Consider the following 17,795-nt stretch of genomic DNA (forward strand, 5'->3'; position numbering starts at 1 on the left):
ACAAAATAGCAACTTATCACGCAGCATTTGATAAAACCGTTTAGGTTAGGTGTGGATTTCTGTTTGAGAGCGAAACATATCTATAATTTGTACCATGTTATTACGCATATTAACAAATTTTGCACACGCATGCATTTTTTGACAATATTGTGGACAATTTGTGAGAAAAAATGTTATCTAGATTACTATATTGCGGGTTTCCAGAATTGCATCAGTTTTATAAAACATATTCTGAAGTTTTCTTATTTATTAAGAATTTTTGGAGATTCTTAGAATTAACTAACAGTATCTTACCTAACCTTATGCAATACTTTTTAAATGTGGCCAAAAGAAGTGCAATTTGTTTGCGTGCCTGATTATAGCTAGTTGATACTAACGACAAGTTAATTAACATTTTATAGATATCGCACAAAAGTGTTATAAGTACCTTACACTGTTTGGGACTTGAAAGTCGGATCTACATTTTGACAGTTTAACTACCATCAGATTTTATTCTAAAATTCAATTGTACTTGGTGGGGGGGTGTCTTGTCTAATATTTTCTTCTAATTGGTAATATATAAATAAATCTATAATAATTTAAACATTAATATGTTTTGTTGGTTTCTTATTTCTAGTATCTCTTGAATAAACTACAATCACCATAATATTATATCAATAACAATATAAGTTTCAATGTTGGGTAATACATTTTGTTTTGTGTAGGTCAGTTATCGATGCCTTGCACAGAGAAAACATTAGTTTCACAATTATTTTGATCATTACATGAAGAATGCTTTATATTTAAGAAAATTTATATATTTTGATTTTAAAGAGTTGAAAATCGAAAATAAATTTAATACACAAGAGTTTTCTGTGGTTAAGTATGGAATTAACAGCAGTATTTCAAAATTGCAAGTTTTAATATTTTTTAATAGCATTAGAAGGATTAACAGTTGTTCTATGAATAACTAATATAGATATCTTCTTTTAATTTGGCGGACGCTAAGCAATTAAGTAAGGAGACTAATGTCAGAATCGGTGAACTTCCTTTCATTTTATTTATAAGTACACGTATAATAGAGTATATTAACAAAATTGTTAATTGTAAATCACAATCGAGTGATTGTGCGCATAAACGCTGACCTTGTTATCATCATGGAGCTTCTTCTCATTTTTTTTTTACTGGTCGACATAAATTTGCGCATTTTTATTGCTTTTGTTTAACTTTTGGCATAGTTAACTTTTGAGCAGCAGAAGTCGCGGCAAACGTTCTATTTAGAACTGTTGGCCTTTTTATTTTCTAATTTAATTAAATCTTCTCTTGGTCGCATTGAAAGCGTTCGTATTTGTATTCCTATTTGTATTTGGATTTTCGGTTGGCATTTCATTGGCTGCGTGTTCAAGTGGCGTGTAAAGTAATTTTCGTAACCACAAATGTTGCGCTGCTTGGAGTTTAATTTTTAGCGCAAAACACATAAACAATAGCGAAAAGTAAAAGCTAAGGCCAGAAAGTCCTTCAAAATATGCTGAGTTTCAGCTGAAAAACAAAAAACAACAAAAAAAACATACAACTTTAGCCATGCCATTACTTTCACTTTTTGTGTTGCTACTAGAGAGTTATTGTGTTGTTGTTACTGTCGTGTCAAGTCAATGCTTTGCATGTGTTGGGTGTGCTGCATTGCCACGCTGCCTGCTCAGGTGTGCGCCCAACTACGCCCCCTTTCAGGTTCAGGTGTTCTCAGGTGTGTGTGTGCTGCCCAGCCCAGCCCTGCCTGCAATCATTTCGCTTTTTAGGTTTATTCTTTGCCGCTCCGCTATTTTAATTTCTTTTATTTTTTCACTGGCATTTGTTTTACTTGTGGCTAGCGGCCATTTTGCCACACACACATACCCACCCATGTAGCTATAAAGGTAAGCTGCCATATGTATAGAAAGTGTGTGTGATTGTGAGTATGCGTGGGTGAGTGTGAGCATGAGCGTTGCCTTTTCAGGTAGACAGGCAGCCATAAAAAATGCTGTCTACACTCAAAAACTTGTTTGTTTGCATTAGCTGTCTTTTCTAATAACAAATGATTTATAATACCAATTTTTCAATCTCGAAAATGTTGTGCAAGTGTTATATAGTTAGTTTAAATAGGCCTGAAAGCTCCTATCCACGAGTTCCAGAAGTTTAGAAAGAAACCAGCGCGGCTTCTTCGACACCTCGACTTTTTTCTAAGCCTACATTCGCTCAGACAGCAAAGCCGAAAAGTCCGCTTTGTCGAACAAAGCGGCCCATAAAACATATCTAGTGCACATTGAAATAGCATATAGTCCTTACAGATAATAATAATCTATTTATGCAGCGGATTTTTTACAGTGTGCTTTTGAGCCGCCCGTTCCATTTGAAGTCGTAAATTGCTGTACCGCTATTGTTATTATTGTTGTTGGTGCTGCTATAGCTTGACTGGTTGTAATGAAAATAAAACAGACTTTTAACTGCCTGTTTCTCTATATATAGGCGAGTGTACTGCTATTTTGCAAAGTTGTTGTTGTCGTTTTTCCTCTGGCTTGATTCAATTGTAGAGTAATTTAAAGAGTAGTCAGAGCTTTTTTGCAGTGCGAGCGTGCAACAAAAAACTTGTTGAGGCACAAGACATTGTATAGAAAAATAGGTAAGGAAAAATTCTTTCAATTTTTTTTGGCACGACATAAACTTGTATACAATTTTTAAACATTTCTTGTGATACAGAATTTCTCGTCATTTCTTTTGCTCCAATTGCTGTTGGCAAGCCAGCAAGCAAAAAGCAAAAGCAACCAGTGTTTTGTATGAGATAAGCAGCCTGATGAGTTTGGAAGCAGGATGTGAGAGTTGGTAGCTGGGGGTGGAGTTGCCTGTGTGTGTATGTATATGTATGTGTATATATATGTATGTGCATATATATATATATATATATATATATATATATATATATATGTGTGTGTCTGTGTGCATACACACAAGGACATAAAACTAGTCAGTCAGCTAGTCAGTGAGTCGGCAAGTTGGAGGCCACCACGTACATAGTGCACTGAGTAGATAATAATTTCGTTGAATATACAAAAGTCTGCCGAGCACTGGATGCGTGAGGGGAAATTGAAGGAGTTTTTGGTTTTTCCACAGCTATGCAAAACAGATTATAGTCGAGTTTTTGCAAAACGCAACTAATGGTAAATACAGCCGTAGTCTAACACGGTTTGCATACAAATGTGAGAGCAAGATTTATTGAAATAATAATCAACTGCAACCCAGCTACATATTACCTATGGTAAAGAAGGTAAGCAATTTGACTGCTTTTGTTAGGTGAATAAATAAATTCATTGCTATATAAATACTTTTCTATCTATATCAGCTTTTCCATATATGAGCGTACAAATAAAAGGTTGGAGTCGATACAAATGTTGTAGTTTTAAGAGGTTTTTTCCTTTTGCTTACATATATAAAATAGGTGATTGGTCAAAAATGCAATCAGCTAAAAGCATTTTTAATATCCCACTGTTTTTATCGACCTTTTAGATGTGTTTCTCAACACATCGCGTTGAATCAATCCATATTCGATTCGTTTGCTACCTTCTGATGTTTCTTGCATTTAAATACACCAAACAATGTTGTCAAATATTATTAATTAAGAAGCTTTATTAAAATTCATCGACTTCTATTAAGTTTTAAGGTTGAGAGAGAGAGAACTTTTTATTTTTTCCCCTCTGGTGGCATAAGAGTTCGCTCTTTCATATTTAAATCGTTATAAAAGTTGGAAAGCTATGTACAACATTTATATGAGTAAAAAGAAAAATAAAACTTAACCAATAAAACAAATGTGAATTCTTGTTCGCTGGTAACTATCATCTTTATTATTGTTGTGTAGAAAAATGTTGTTCATGCGGCCTGTTAAAGTTTTATTTTGGCTTTAAACTTTCTTTTGTTCAAAACTTGCAAAGAACTTTATTCTGTTAAGTTGAAAGTTTTGTAATTATTAAAGTCCAGAGTCATTCTTTTGAATTTTGAAGCGATATTCATTGAGCGAACAATATTTTACAGAAATTATTAATTGCATGTTATAATAAATAACAAACGAAATATTTGTATTTAGTAGATTTTAGTTTTAACAACCCAAGTCTCGTTTTGGAAATAAATCAATAAATAATAATAGTCAGTTTAAATAACTTTCGTGTTGATGACTGAAGCCTTGAAGTTCACCCACGCACTTATGACTAAAAAGAAACGGTAGTTTTAGTAGTCCATAACTGCTTTCAACTATCCGGTGAATTTTGAGTCCTATCTCTGACTTATAAAGTGTGTATGTTGCCAATGGTTTTTTTTTTCATTCCAAAAACTTTCTGATCTACCTTCGTGCTTCTGCACAAATTTCATATGTCAGCTATTCAATATACATAAAAGTTGCCGGGAATCAATCATATTGCTGTTTTATGAGTAAATTTGATTAGTTTTTTTTTACCAGTACTATATATTGCAAGTACTACTTACTTGTATCTATTCAGTGGAGTGAGTGTTCCTTTTCAATATGCCTAAGCGGCTTTAATTATTTGATGTGAAACTAACAACGATGCTCATTGCCTGAATAGGGCTTGCTTGCTGTTGTGGAGCCGGTTTTGTGGTCTCCAATTATATTGGCGAATTACGCAGCCAATTGATCGATGGAAACCAATACAATAGCGTGCTAGGCTGATAAGCTAGTAAAGATAAAGAAAAATGTTAACCAGAGCTAAGCATTCGGTTGTGCTCTTTAACATGCCTCGTCAATGCCATTTGCAAATGCCAAGCAAGCCAACCAATACCAACATCAACTGTACGTGTTGGAAAAGGCCAACGAGCAGAATTTGTTTCAAAAGGCGTCATATGCACATTGCGTGTCAGTGGGTGTGTGCGTTTGTATGTGTGTGTGGGCTTAGCCAACTAAACGCAAGGCAACCATTGAAACTTCTTATATACTCATCATACCATCAGCAGCAGCAGCAGCACAATAACAAATATTTTTTATGGACTTACAAGATGAGAAGAAAGAGCAAAGAAAAAAATCTCAAGAAATTCCTTGATATGTGTTAAAAGTAGCTGCGCGCATTGCCAACTTTTTAAAGTTCAAGTTAAGTGCAGTAAGCAAAGTCTGCAAATACAACAAAGAATGTTACTATAACAGCAACAACAACCAGCCTATTACACTGACCAAAAATGTTAAATGTTAGGACATCCTTTTTGGTGTTGTATTTAAAACAAAACTTACTTAAAGGTGTTACATTTCTTTTGCTTACATTCAAAGCGGAAAGTCGTTTAATAATTCCCAATAATGAAAATTATTTTTCCTGCTAAACCATGGAGCGTGGCGATAGTTGCAAACGGTTGCATCTTAGTTCAAAAGACAATGGGCATCCAAAAATTCGTGGGTGTCTTTAAATGGGTTTCGGGTTTTTGAATATTTTTGCCGATATTGAATGAGTTATGATAGCTTGGTCAGGTCAACAACTAATTACAATTTAATATACATATAATATATATATAATACATACATATATATAATATGGGAATGAAGTAATGTTTATGTAATCGATTTATCTCTCCAAGTGTACAATTCTATTGAGATCATCAGGTGCTTGACAAATCTACTACTTGCTGCGCGCTACGAAATAATTAATAAGAATTTTGTAACCCTCTTGTAAGATGGGCTATTAGGGAATGCTAAATCAAACTTGTAAACCCTTATTGACAAATTGCTCCCCATTTAATCACGATAGTGATTCATAATTCATAATTTTCATATTTGATTTTTACTTTAAAAAACTATGAGTTGTCTGTTTGAATTTCAAGTAAATACTAATTAGCTTTCCCATGAAATTGTTGAATTATTTACCTTATTATTAGTTTTTAGATCCTGTACCTGTAGGTTAAAATAGATTGCTTTTTTTCTTTGCAGTGTATACTTAGTTGCAACAACTATGACAAAATACTTTTTACTGCTGGCTGCTTTTTGTTGTTATAAACAAAAACCTTTTTTCCATCGGCCTGAGAAGCTTGGCAACTCTTGTCTTGAGAGCTCGCTCTCTTTCTCTTCCACTCTATAAGTATGTCTCTCTGTCATTTGTGCTCTCCATTCTGTTGCGCGCGCTGAGCTCACGAATATTGTAGGCACCCGCTCTTCCTGTGGGCAGCAGTGGCAGCAGCTGCGGCTCCTGTGGCTACCCCTCAAAGTCAGGCAAGACGCAGCTGCTGTTTCAACTTTTACTGACACTTCGCTGCTGCTGCTGCGGCTGCCGCTGTTAGTACTCGAAACGCCAGCGAATCAAACGCGCGTGATAGTCGATGTTCCACCAGACGAGTCACGGTATTCACAATATTTGCGTCAACTTTTCGCTTGCCCCACTGGGAGTGAAGTTAAAAGTGAAAGTACACAGAAGCAACGTGGCGTATGCTTAATCTGCCAGCTCTTGCAATCAGTCAGCGTCTATAAAAGCAATTTCATTTTGCAATTTCGGCGAAAAGAAAAAAATCTTCCAATATCTTTGGCATTTAAAAGTTTTAATACTTTTCAATAAACATCAATGTTGGTGCCATAGAGACAGAAGCAGAAACACACACACAAGACAGTAGTACTCATTGAAAGACACAAATACTCCCACCCCATTAGCACACTTCCTTTGTTTGTATCCTGTCTGCGTCTGTGCCCAACTGTCAACTGTCGTCAATGTCCATCATCAATGGCTCTCTCTTTTTTTATGATTTTTTCGTCTTTTTGTTTTGTGTTTGTTTCATCCTTTGCGTGCCTATGCAAATGTGGCGTACGAGTCTTCGCCATTTGTTTTGTCATTGCGCCACTGCTCTGCCTGTTTATGTGCCTATGTATGTTTATAAAGCGGTGCTTCACTTATATTATATTTACATATATGCCTCATTCTCATGCATTTGTCGCGTTCATAATTCTTGCTTGCTAATTTTGCACAATTTGGCACATCGGAAATTGCAGAATTTTTATTTCTGTTTATTATTTTATTTATTTATTCATTGACGAACAACAAAGATCTTAAAACCTACAATATTATCGTTATAAGAATCAAGTTTACAGCACGAGATAGTAAAGAGACTTCATAAAAATGAAATAAGAAAGTAAAAGAAGAAATTAAAATACCAAAATTAAATTAAGAACAATAAAAAACCAAACATAGAAGATATTTTTTAAAAATACGTATGACTTAAATCTGAAAATAACAATAAATAATTATCCATAGCAGATATAGCGATAGCCTGCGAGCTTAACAAAACAGTTTGTCCCCATATCCGGCCAACAAGCAACTACCTTATATTTGCTTCTCACCTGACGTTTTGTTGGTTGGTATGAGAACCGCCAATTATAAATTCGAATAAAAATTAAATTGCTTACATACTCCTGATATAGTTGGGTATTTCTTTAATATTTTTAAATATTTTATAATGTTTGTAAATTTATTACTGAAGGTCTTGCAATATTCTCATAATGCTATACAGCACTGCATTTAGCGACTAGCGATACCTATTTATACACATTGGTGAAGAAACTAACATACATAAACTAAATAGAGTCCATTTCCAACTTGTCTTCCGAAACTAACCTTTGAATATTTTACATATATTCTACATAATATGCTCACAACTACATGCTTTGCATTTTACAGCTGTAAACCGTAACGACTGTTTTGGTAACAATGTGCAAACTACGGAGATAAACCTTAATGTCATGTGTAAGCTGTGCAAGTGAAAGTCAAATAAATTTCATCACAATAGCCAAAAGGTCGGAGTTAAAGTAAAATGTGCATTAAGCAGTGCGCCAATGGCATAGAAATCTGCGACGAAGCCGACGATAGCGGCAATAAAGAGTTCGACATTCATGAAAACGAGGATGCGCTGAGCAAGCTATATACACAATTGCAATTGCAGTCGAGATTACAGAAGCTGGAGCGTAATCACATGTCGAGAAAGTCATTGAAGAGCGCCAGGCTGTCGGGCTGGAAAATATTGGCTTGCTGTTGCTATTTTATAATCATTGTTGTGCTAATTTAGAGTCATACTCTAATAACAAATGAATAACAACAAGTGTTGAAGAATAACAACAGGTGCAACAATAATAACATCTGAAGCGTCATTCATTGCGACTAAAACAACATCAACAACAGCTACAACAAACATTAACTGAAATCCACTAAATACACAAAAAGCAGGTAAATAAAAAGCAATAAACACATTATTGTTGCCTGCTTTTCAGCACTCTCTATGAATTATTTTTCCCACTTACTACATACTTACATACACAGACAAAAATATAAACTGAAACACAAACACACACGGATTGATATTTTGTATGTGGCATTTTGTCGCGTGGGCTTTTATTGAAATTAGCATTAAATTGATTTATGGCACAATATGTTAATGCCATACATTACGCATACGCCGCATTGTCTCAGGCGCTTCTTGTTATATTGCCTGATTACTCATATACCGCATGGCTTTCCTTTATTTCTTTCTTTTTAATGAAAATTGATTTTACAGCACAACAAAGCACATAAAGACCTCACATATGTACATATAGTATAATGCTCGTGTGTGTGTGTGTTTTTTTTTTTGTAGTTGTGCATTTCATTTTACATTGCTGACCTACATTCACTTGACGATGGGGGCTTGGCCTTTGTGGGTGTCGTTCGTTTTGACAAACTAAAAATGTGTGTGCTTGAAATTCTTTGTTATATATGTGTGTAAGAGGGGAGCTCTGGCAGAAACTAATAGTAAAATTTGTAATTACATTTCAAGTAAATAAACAAGATGAAGCTAAGGAGATATTTAAAAGAGGTTGAATATGCTAGATTTTTGCACATGAATATTGTTTTTCATTTACTACTAATAATGATTTTCGATCATAGGTGCTTTTCAATAATCAGATATTGTCAATGACTAATAAAGCCAATTCTATTAGTCGATAGTCCAAGGAGTTTGGGATAGACTAAGCTGTTATATATATCATTTGCTCACATGGAGTAAGGCCAATCAAATGTTATCAAGCAATCCAATTTAAGTATGCAAGCATATCTTTTCTGTTGCTTAAGAGCTTTTTGACAACGAGACAAGTCATTAATTAAATTGGTTGCTTGTATTCTTTGGAAAAGTCAGCTAAATTTAGCTCGAAAAATTGTCTAAAATAAAAATAGGAACGTACTTATGGATGTAGTTAATGAAGGAACTACAAGTAGTATTGGAATCAGTTTTGGAAAAGAAGTTAGAATAACAACGTCTCTATCCAAACTATTAACTGGCTGACCTCTTCTGTGGACCTAAGTTCCGTGAAGAATGTGTGGGGCATTTTAGTTAGAGGGGTTTATCTTATCTTATCTTATCTTACCTTATCTTCTTGTTATAATAACACTGACGAGCTGAAGACAGAAACTTAGCGAAAAGGCTAAGCTTGACTTTTAAAATGTAATTATCTGATTCAGCGAAACAAGTTGTTCGCTGCTAAGGCCGGAAGCGCTTCTATTAATTACTAAAAAGTCGAATACCCCCAAAACGTTTGGAAAAAGTAAAATTAAAAGTTATTTTTCTGCTAAAACTAATCTCTCGTCATCATTTTAATTGTCTCTTTTTATTTTATTCAACATATTTCAATAATGAAACACACCTAAAAAATATTTAAATAATCGATGATATTCATCATCTTTCATATATTGTTGAGGGATAATATTTACTTCTCTTGTGCATCATCACAAAAAATGAGTTAAATGAGATACTTTGTTGAAATGAAGGCAAGCTGAGGCTCTCAATTGTTATTATAGGTCCCACAATATGAAAATCAATGAAATATCTGCGCCGTTTGCTGTATCGTACACATAGAATATGCACATTTGTAGATTTTCTTAAAGCTTGCCAGAAAATTAATTAACATATAAAAAACGTGTTTAAAAGCGTTCTTCGAAGTTTATGCTGGAAATATATATATTTTTTCCTTTGGATGCTTGTGTACTTAAATTTATAGCTTTGCGCTGCTGCTGTTGCACATTTCATTTTATTTTACTTTTTTTGGTGGCAGGAGAGCGTGGAAATATTTCATTATTTTCGCGCCAGCGGCAAGTTCGAGTTTTAAGGCGCACATAAATGCAATGTACACTTCTACACAGACATATTTGCACATAAACATATATATATCTATATATATATATATATATATATGCCATTGATATGTGCAGCCATAAACGCGCATATTTATATTTTATATTATCGAACTTTACGACTGCAGTAAATAAAGGCACAAGGAAGTGTGCTTGCACTTCAGCATGAGTCACCACCTCCTTCGGTTTTTTTTGTTGGGAATTTTGAAATCCTTTTTCTTGTTGTTGATGGTGTGCACCATGTGCCTTATCTATGTATGGTACATACGTGTAAATGCCTACATATATACTTATTATGCTATATACTTATGCCTGTTCTGCTGCTTATATAAACAAGCTAAGCTGAGCTATCTATCTATATTATGCATAAGTATGTAAAGACATAGGTACTCGGGTCATAAACATGTGCAGGACAGCAACAAAAAGCTTCACGATAAATCCATTGAATATGTTGGAAACGTGTATTAAACGTGCCACACACTCAGACATACAAACGCATATGCACACCCACACAGAGTGGCAAGCTGAGCCCAAAAAAGCGTCCGTTGACACACACGTTGAGCGCACAGCTGCAGATGAGATACGAAAATTGTACGAAAAAACTTTCTGCCCAATTTAACCGCACAGTGGATGTAACTTTATTGACATACAAAACAACGTATTATAATAATATTGATGCAGGGCAAAATATAGCATCGTGTCTCTCTCGACTAATAATGCAAGTCTGGAAGCTGCACCTGAGCTGCCTGCTATCAATGAGGTCTTAAATATACGATTGAACAAAACCTACTTGCGACCGACGCCATTACCTATTTCAACAATATCTAATCATGAATTCGACTCGATGGGGGAATTTGATTTGCTTATTTATTAATAAAACGAGCTTCTTTAAAATAGTTCATTCCAAAGTAAAAAGGACTATTGAAAAATAAGAACAAACAATCATTTTACCAAAATAAATTTATTTTATTTCAAATAGTTCCATTTGGACTCCAAAAGCATGTCGAAGTAGTGTGCTAGTTCGTTGGGCGGCATGGCCTTGAGATCGTCGGTAACAGCCTTTTAATTGGTTGCTTCGTTCACATAATGCATTCCTTTAATTCAAAAACATAAAAGTCGGATGGAAGGGGAGTAATTAATAGTTAAAATGCAATTTTTTTCTCAAAAAATCGGTCCCTATTTTAACCGAAAAGCCCAATTTGTGGTTTTTAATCAACTTATTCAGAACAGAGCTAGAACCAGATTCTGCTCGATTAAAATGCGTTTAATCGTTGATTATGAGATATTTAGTTAAACATTTTTATATTTATTTATTTTTATATTTCACTAAAGAGTTTGGCTTGTATTTGAAATTACAAATATATTTAATTTTTATTTTATTTTGATTTATGTGTTTGTAAAGTGCTGTCCACTATGCAGCGAAACCGACAGACTAAACATATACGCATATCTATAGATATTGTATTTCTTTTGTATGAATAACTAAACCCTTTATTACCTTTTCGGTAAATTCACAAACATACGCCGCACACCAAGCCCTGTCAAATGTTGTTTCTTTTTGTTATTGTTGGCGGATCCTGTTGTTGGGAAATCAAAGCATTGTTGCGTTGACAGCCAAAGCAACACCCCCACATCCACATGCATGAAAATAATATGGAATTGTTATTAATGTATGTCTGGCAAGGTCAGAAAATGTTTATTTTAAATGGGATTGGCATTAGGTAGAAGTGGGGACACGAATTGGTAGAATAAGCATATATTTTACTATTAATTATTATTATTATTACTAAATATGTATTCTTCTCTTATTTACTTGCAGCTTTGCATAAATAATTAATGGTTCCAGCGCATAGGTGTCTAAGAAATATTCAACATATATAAATATATAACGCATTAGTTTACCATACCTATGTATTTGATGTTAGTGTTCGTGTGTGTCTGTGTGCTTAAAATGTTATCTCGTTAATCCTATTTACGCATGTGAAACGAATAATTATCGCACTATGTCAGAAGCAAACATTTAAAAGCACAAAAATAAAATCATATTAAATTATAGCCTGAAGCTAGAAAGGAAAATAAGTGCGCGTGTGTGTGTATATGCGAAGCGCGTGTGTAGCTCAGCTCAATAATAAAATAATAATAATAAAAACAAAGCAGTCAACGGCAAAAGCATACAACCAACACACAATGAATATGGTAGCCGTCATAGCGCTTTTCAAATGAAAAGGATAATGAAAATTGAAAAAAGGTGGCGGCGACTCGTGCAACAACGGAAAACAGCGCAATTTATGAAACTAATGCGAACCTAATGTGAGTACTGGCCAAATGTTTTATTGATTTTTTATTCTAGACAAGCATAACACATATATGTATAAGTAACTATTATGGTAAATAGCTGTGCCAAACTGTGAGCGTTACTGAAGCGAAGTTTTTCAATGCTTTTTAGCCTCGAATTTATAATGGAATAAAACAATTATAGAAACCTGTTTAACTATTTTCGTACTCTTGATAATTTTAATTGGAATGAAATATTTGCTGTCATTTTTAATGACAATGCTAAAGCTAGTTTACATTTTAAAAGTTGTATGTATTATATATAGTCTAATTATATTTGTTGATATTCAAAAACGGAGCAGCGCAAGAGAAATAACCAATTTTAGTTTTGTCACCATAAATGATATAGATTAAGTAAAGTAAGTTTGTAAAAAACCTCTAACGATCTCTAGAAACTATTTATATTTATTATTACATAGAGTAGAAAATGCCACTAATGGTCAACCAGTCCATCGTAATGAAATTTTAAATTAAATTTGTTGTTTTTTTATTTATCTAAATGGACATACAAGACATATAACATTAGTAGTGAAGACCACTAATCAAACGCTTTTGGTATTTTTGAAGCATTTAAGAGTCCTGCTGGGTCATTCATTCTAGCGATCTTAAGAATCTTATACGCTCACTACGAAAACAATTTGTATTCGTTTTTTTGAAGCGAAGCATCGGAAATCGCGCTACTTTTAGAGAATTAATTGTCGATAGGGTATTTCATTATCAACAAGTTGCAACTTTTTATTTATTTTTTACGTTGTAATACAATTTTGTCGGTTAAATTAGAATGCTTTATTAATTAATTAATTTTAAATAAATATATTTTACATTCAAAGGTAAAACGTAGAAAGCTACATATGCATAGTATATACTATACTAGTATAGTAAAATTGTAAAAATATTTCAAATCATCCCACAAAAGTTCCACTAATGTTAGCTCTATAGAATTTTATTTTTATTTCGTTATAAGAAAATTTCCTACTGTTTTCATTTATTTGGCTTATAAATCATGAAAAACTTTGCCTCTGTCAAGCCTACAATTTTTATAACATAGTTGTACTACGGTTAGAAAAGCAAATAAATTACTTATAATTTCATTAAACTTCACAAGAAGGCCATGCAAAGTGAATCTTCTGTAGGGAATGAGCCAATTTTATTAGGTAATATAACTGCTTTTGATTGAATTCACTTGAAAATCCTGGCATATTTTTGAGTTTTTAGAAGCTGTGCAAATTGTTTGCCTATCTAACCGCAGCTGTAGATTTTAGTGTACAATTGAATCTACTTATAGATAACATGTATATCAAGAGTTTCTCTCAACATTACTCTATAAGTATATCACCACAATCGTTTAATATTAAATTAACAATTTATTTTAGGTCGTTTTGAAACACGTATGCTCCATGTATGATTAGATACAATTTTGTAGATTGTATAAAACAATAAACGAAAGCTAGTTTTATTTGTTGATTACTACTGGTTAAACAGTTTCCCTAAAACGTAATATAAGTAGGTTGTATTTAAATAGATTTTGAAAATCAAATCATCATTGCGTATGCGTAATGTGCAACACCTATTCGGATATTGCGCATACGCAGCGTGTACAAAATTATTTAACAAACATCAATATTTAATGCACGAAAATTGTGAAATGTTGTCACAAATACGTCGGACATGCGACATTTGGGCTCAAGGCGAAAGGCAAACAAAAGTTGCAAAGTGAAACCATAAACAGGCAACAGCACTTTGTACACATACTTGAGCGAGTGTGCCTATGGATGTGATTGTCTGTGTATCTATGCCCTTATAGTCCAATGTTTGCCTGACTGCTTGTCTGTTAGTCAGTCATATTTGTCTGTGTACTAGTCTGGGTGTGTGTTTGTGTGTGTGTCTACTGTCAATAGCAAACACAATTTTGAACATGCTGAGTAATTGTTTTATTGCACTCGCAGGACCAACATAAAGCATTTTGTTGAGAGGACAAATCAAAGACAGACCGGCCACACACACATAAGTCAACATAAGAGCATGCGTATGTGTGTGTATGTGTTCAGTGCGCACATTATAAAGCCATAAAAAAATAAAAGAAACAGCTCAGCCAGCACTTTGGCTTATCAAAAAACCTATAAATATTAAGGCTAAGCGCACAGTACATGAAAAATAGATCAAGATTATAAAATAAAATTGTGGCTCATTCATTTTTTTTTACATGTCAAAAATATATAAATACACATACATATGTACGTCATGCACGTGTATATATCATGAACCTTTTTATGTCATATTGTTGAATATACTCGTATATAAATTTGTTGGTTTGTATATATTTTTATGAGTGTCTGTCTATGCCTAATTGGCAAGTCTGCATATTTCATGAGTTGTCAGGCCAAACAAATTTACAGAAACGCCTGTCCATCAGCTTGAGGGCTTGTTGACAGGCCGTGATTAGGATCGCTGCATTGACTGAAAATTATTGCCATCGATTTGTGGCTCAATACATTGGGGACTGTCTTAAATATTATACTGCATGAACACATTTTCATGGCTACACATAATGTACTAGCCTATACGTATAGTATATCAAAAAAGATTGAGGAAAGAGTAATGCCCTCTACTTTGAGGCTATTCGCCCTATCGTCTACTGTTTTTATATAATTCAGGCACACATTTTCTTGTTAGTTGGGTGGAACTCAGAAAAGTATTCACTGCTTTTAATAAACGTGGTAAATATTTATATCTCTATTATTTATTTATTTTTGTTTCTTATTTTTTTTATTTATTTCATCGACAAACAATCGATGTAAAAGAAAAAAAATCAATACAATTGAGAACTTAGAACGAAGAATTATTGTCCACTTAGATTGAAAGTTTTCTAAAAATTGTTTATAATTTATTTTAATTATAATTTGATTTAAGTACACTGCGGGAGAGCCAGGCAACAACAAAGCTGCTACAACTATCATTATAAGTATAAATAACTATGTGCTCTGACCTGATTTATTCATTAAAAAAAACATATTCAAAACAGTAAATGGCACACTAAAGTGGGGAATTAAGAATATCACTGCGTTGTAAGGGAACTGCTTATGGATGTTGTACTGAAATTTCATGCCTTGTGCAGTCCTTTTTATCGTGTCATTTCGAACTTCATGTGACTTCGCCATTTCCTTTTCGATTCTGCAACTCCTAAAGTCCGCATTTTGCGGTTTTTTGAAAAAATTATAGGAATATGTTGTTGATACCGGGCGGTTCGCAATTTATTAGACCTGGAAACGTTGAGGCCATCTTCAGTTTTTTTGTTCATGCCAATTGTGTCGTGCACGTTGAGTGGAGGATACAATAACCAATCATGCATGGAAGTCCAACATGAAAGTCATTTTGCTGGCTGCGAATTGTCAGTCGAGCTGCTTGACATTACGTTGCGTTAATTAAGTAATTTGGTTGCCACCCGCTGCCATACCATGGCTAGTCACGGTGCTGGCAGTGCCAATGTCCTGCCCCAATCCCCAATCTCCAGTCCTGACGCCCACACCTTTTAAGTGTGGGCAAACAAACGCAAACCGCGGCAAAAATCGATTTGTGGCCAGTTTCGTGCTAGGCTTGACGCTGTTAGGTGTTGGCAGTCATCGGAAAGGGGTTTTATACTTCAATGCTTTTTTTCTATTTTTTTCCAAAATCGATGGCATGTTGGGCGCATATTAATTTTACAAATTGAGAAAATATCGTCAATATGTGAAGGTGAATGAAAAAAATTCTAACACGCTGCGGGAGCTTTTTATACCCTGTACCCATAGGGTAAAAAGGGTATATTAAGTTTGTGCAAAGTATGTAACATGCAGAAGGAAGCATCTCCGACCCCATAAAGTATATATATTCTGACGAGAGAAATCCAAATCAAACTTGCAAACATAATTTCTATATAATTATCTACTTTTGTTTCAAATTTCATCTTAATTGGTTGGTTCTAAGAAAAGTTATTAGCGAAACAATTTTTGTGCGGTACTACGCCGATAAGCTGCAGCATCAAGTACGCTCTTCTTCTTCGTTTTGCTTCTGCTAGAGGCGTATTTACCTCAGTGCCGGAAGGTACATGGGTACATGGTATTTCACTGTCGGGCTTGCTCGAGTGTAGCGTTCTCCCTTGTTCTGCTGATGGACGCATACTAACTAAATGTAATAATATGTAAGAAAATAACTTAAGTGTTCATTTGGAATAACAATTTAAAGACTCCTTATTGAAGTATTTCGTTCACATTGAACAAATTTTGATAGCGTTTCTAAGCATACTATATTACCCATCTTCATAGATAATAGGTAAGTGATAAAGATTGATATATAGATTCATAGACAGATAGTCGTAAAGACAGATTTAAATTTAGATAGAGATATATTTGGTAGATATATACAGGAATTTAATTTACATAACTTCAGACAACCATTCAAAAATCGATTTATTTCGCTCACAGCTTTTGTAAGTAGCAGCTAAAACCAAATACCACCATTACATTACGCATTTCCCATTTTACAATTATTTTCGGTTAACTGAGTAGGTTGGGAAGTAAATATCACTTCTGTCCGACTGCATCATCATGAAGCCCACTTGGCTGGCGTTGTGTCTGACTTTGGTTATTTTGTTATTGGTGCAGAAGACTGCAGGAGATTGGGAATGTGGAGACTTTTGGGGAGCAATTTGTGCATATCTGTATCCAGATCAATTTCCCCCCAAGGACGCCTAATTTGAAACGCCTATTGGAAGTTCCCCTAAGTGCAGATATTCAAACATTTGATGACCCTAAATGATCATAAAATAGCGGAGTATTCTTCAAATGAAAATTAAATATATATACGTGCTTAAATATTCTCTGTTCAATTTTGTAGATAATTTTTTCAAATATTGCCAATTCTTCAATTCAAGCTTTAGAAGCTCTACTGAAATACAAATGAGCTTTATTTTGTTAATAAAATCGAAATAGACCAATTGATGAATCAAAAATTCAAAATTCTAAAATGTTAAACTTTACACTTGACACTCATTCAAAATTCAAGGTCGTGCTCTTAGCCCAAGGTCGCATGCAAACCCAGAAAGCAAACGCTAGATTGTACTGCAAGTTGAGCGAGTAATGCGTCATTAGGTGGGCTGTCGATTCCTGGAGCGGTTGCAGGTTAAGGACCACCACTTCATTAGAATAGATGTTGGTCGTCAGCACAGCATGTGACCAACTTGGCCTGAATAGTCCAAGGAGTTACACCAAATGTCATTAATTTAGGCCACCACCTCCAGCCGCCGCCCGTCTCTGTGACAGTTGACAGTTGATTGCGGACTAAGGCTAA

The 17,795-nt window shown here is 34.3% G+C and overlaps 1 protein-coding gene across 1 annotated transcript in view; it reads left to right on the forward strand.

Moving 5' to 3' along the window:
• Positions 1 to 17,795, forward strand: part of LOC115626607 — a 150,974-nt gene that overhangs the window by 62 nt on the left and 133,117 nt on the right. Inside the window, exon 2 of the mRNA XM_030522000.1 lies at positions 11,956 to 12,446. The gene's annotated coding sequence lies outside the window, so the exon portion shown is untranslated. The remainder of the gene's footprint in view (positions 1 to 11,955; positions 12,447 to 17,795) is intronic.

This window comes from Scaptodrosophila lebanonensis, unplaced genomic scaffold (genome assembly GCF_003285725.1).
Source record: "Scaptodrosophila lebanonensis strain 11010-0011.00,11010-0021.00 unplaced genomic scaffold, SlebRS2 tig00000085-arrow-pilon, whole genome shotgun sequence".
NCBI lineage: Eukaryota > Metazoa > Arthropoda > Insecta > Diptera > Drosophilidae > Scaptodrosophila > Scaptodrosophila lebanonensis.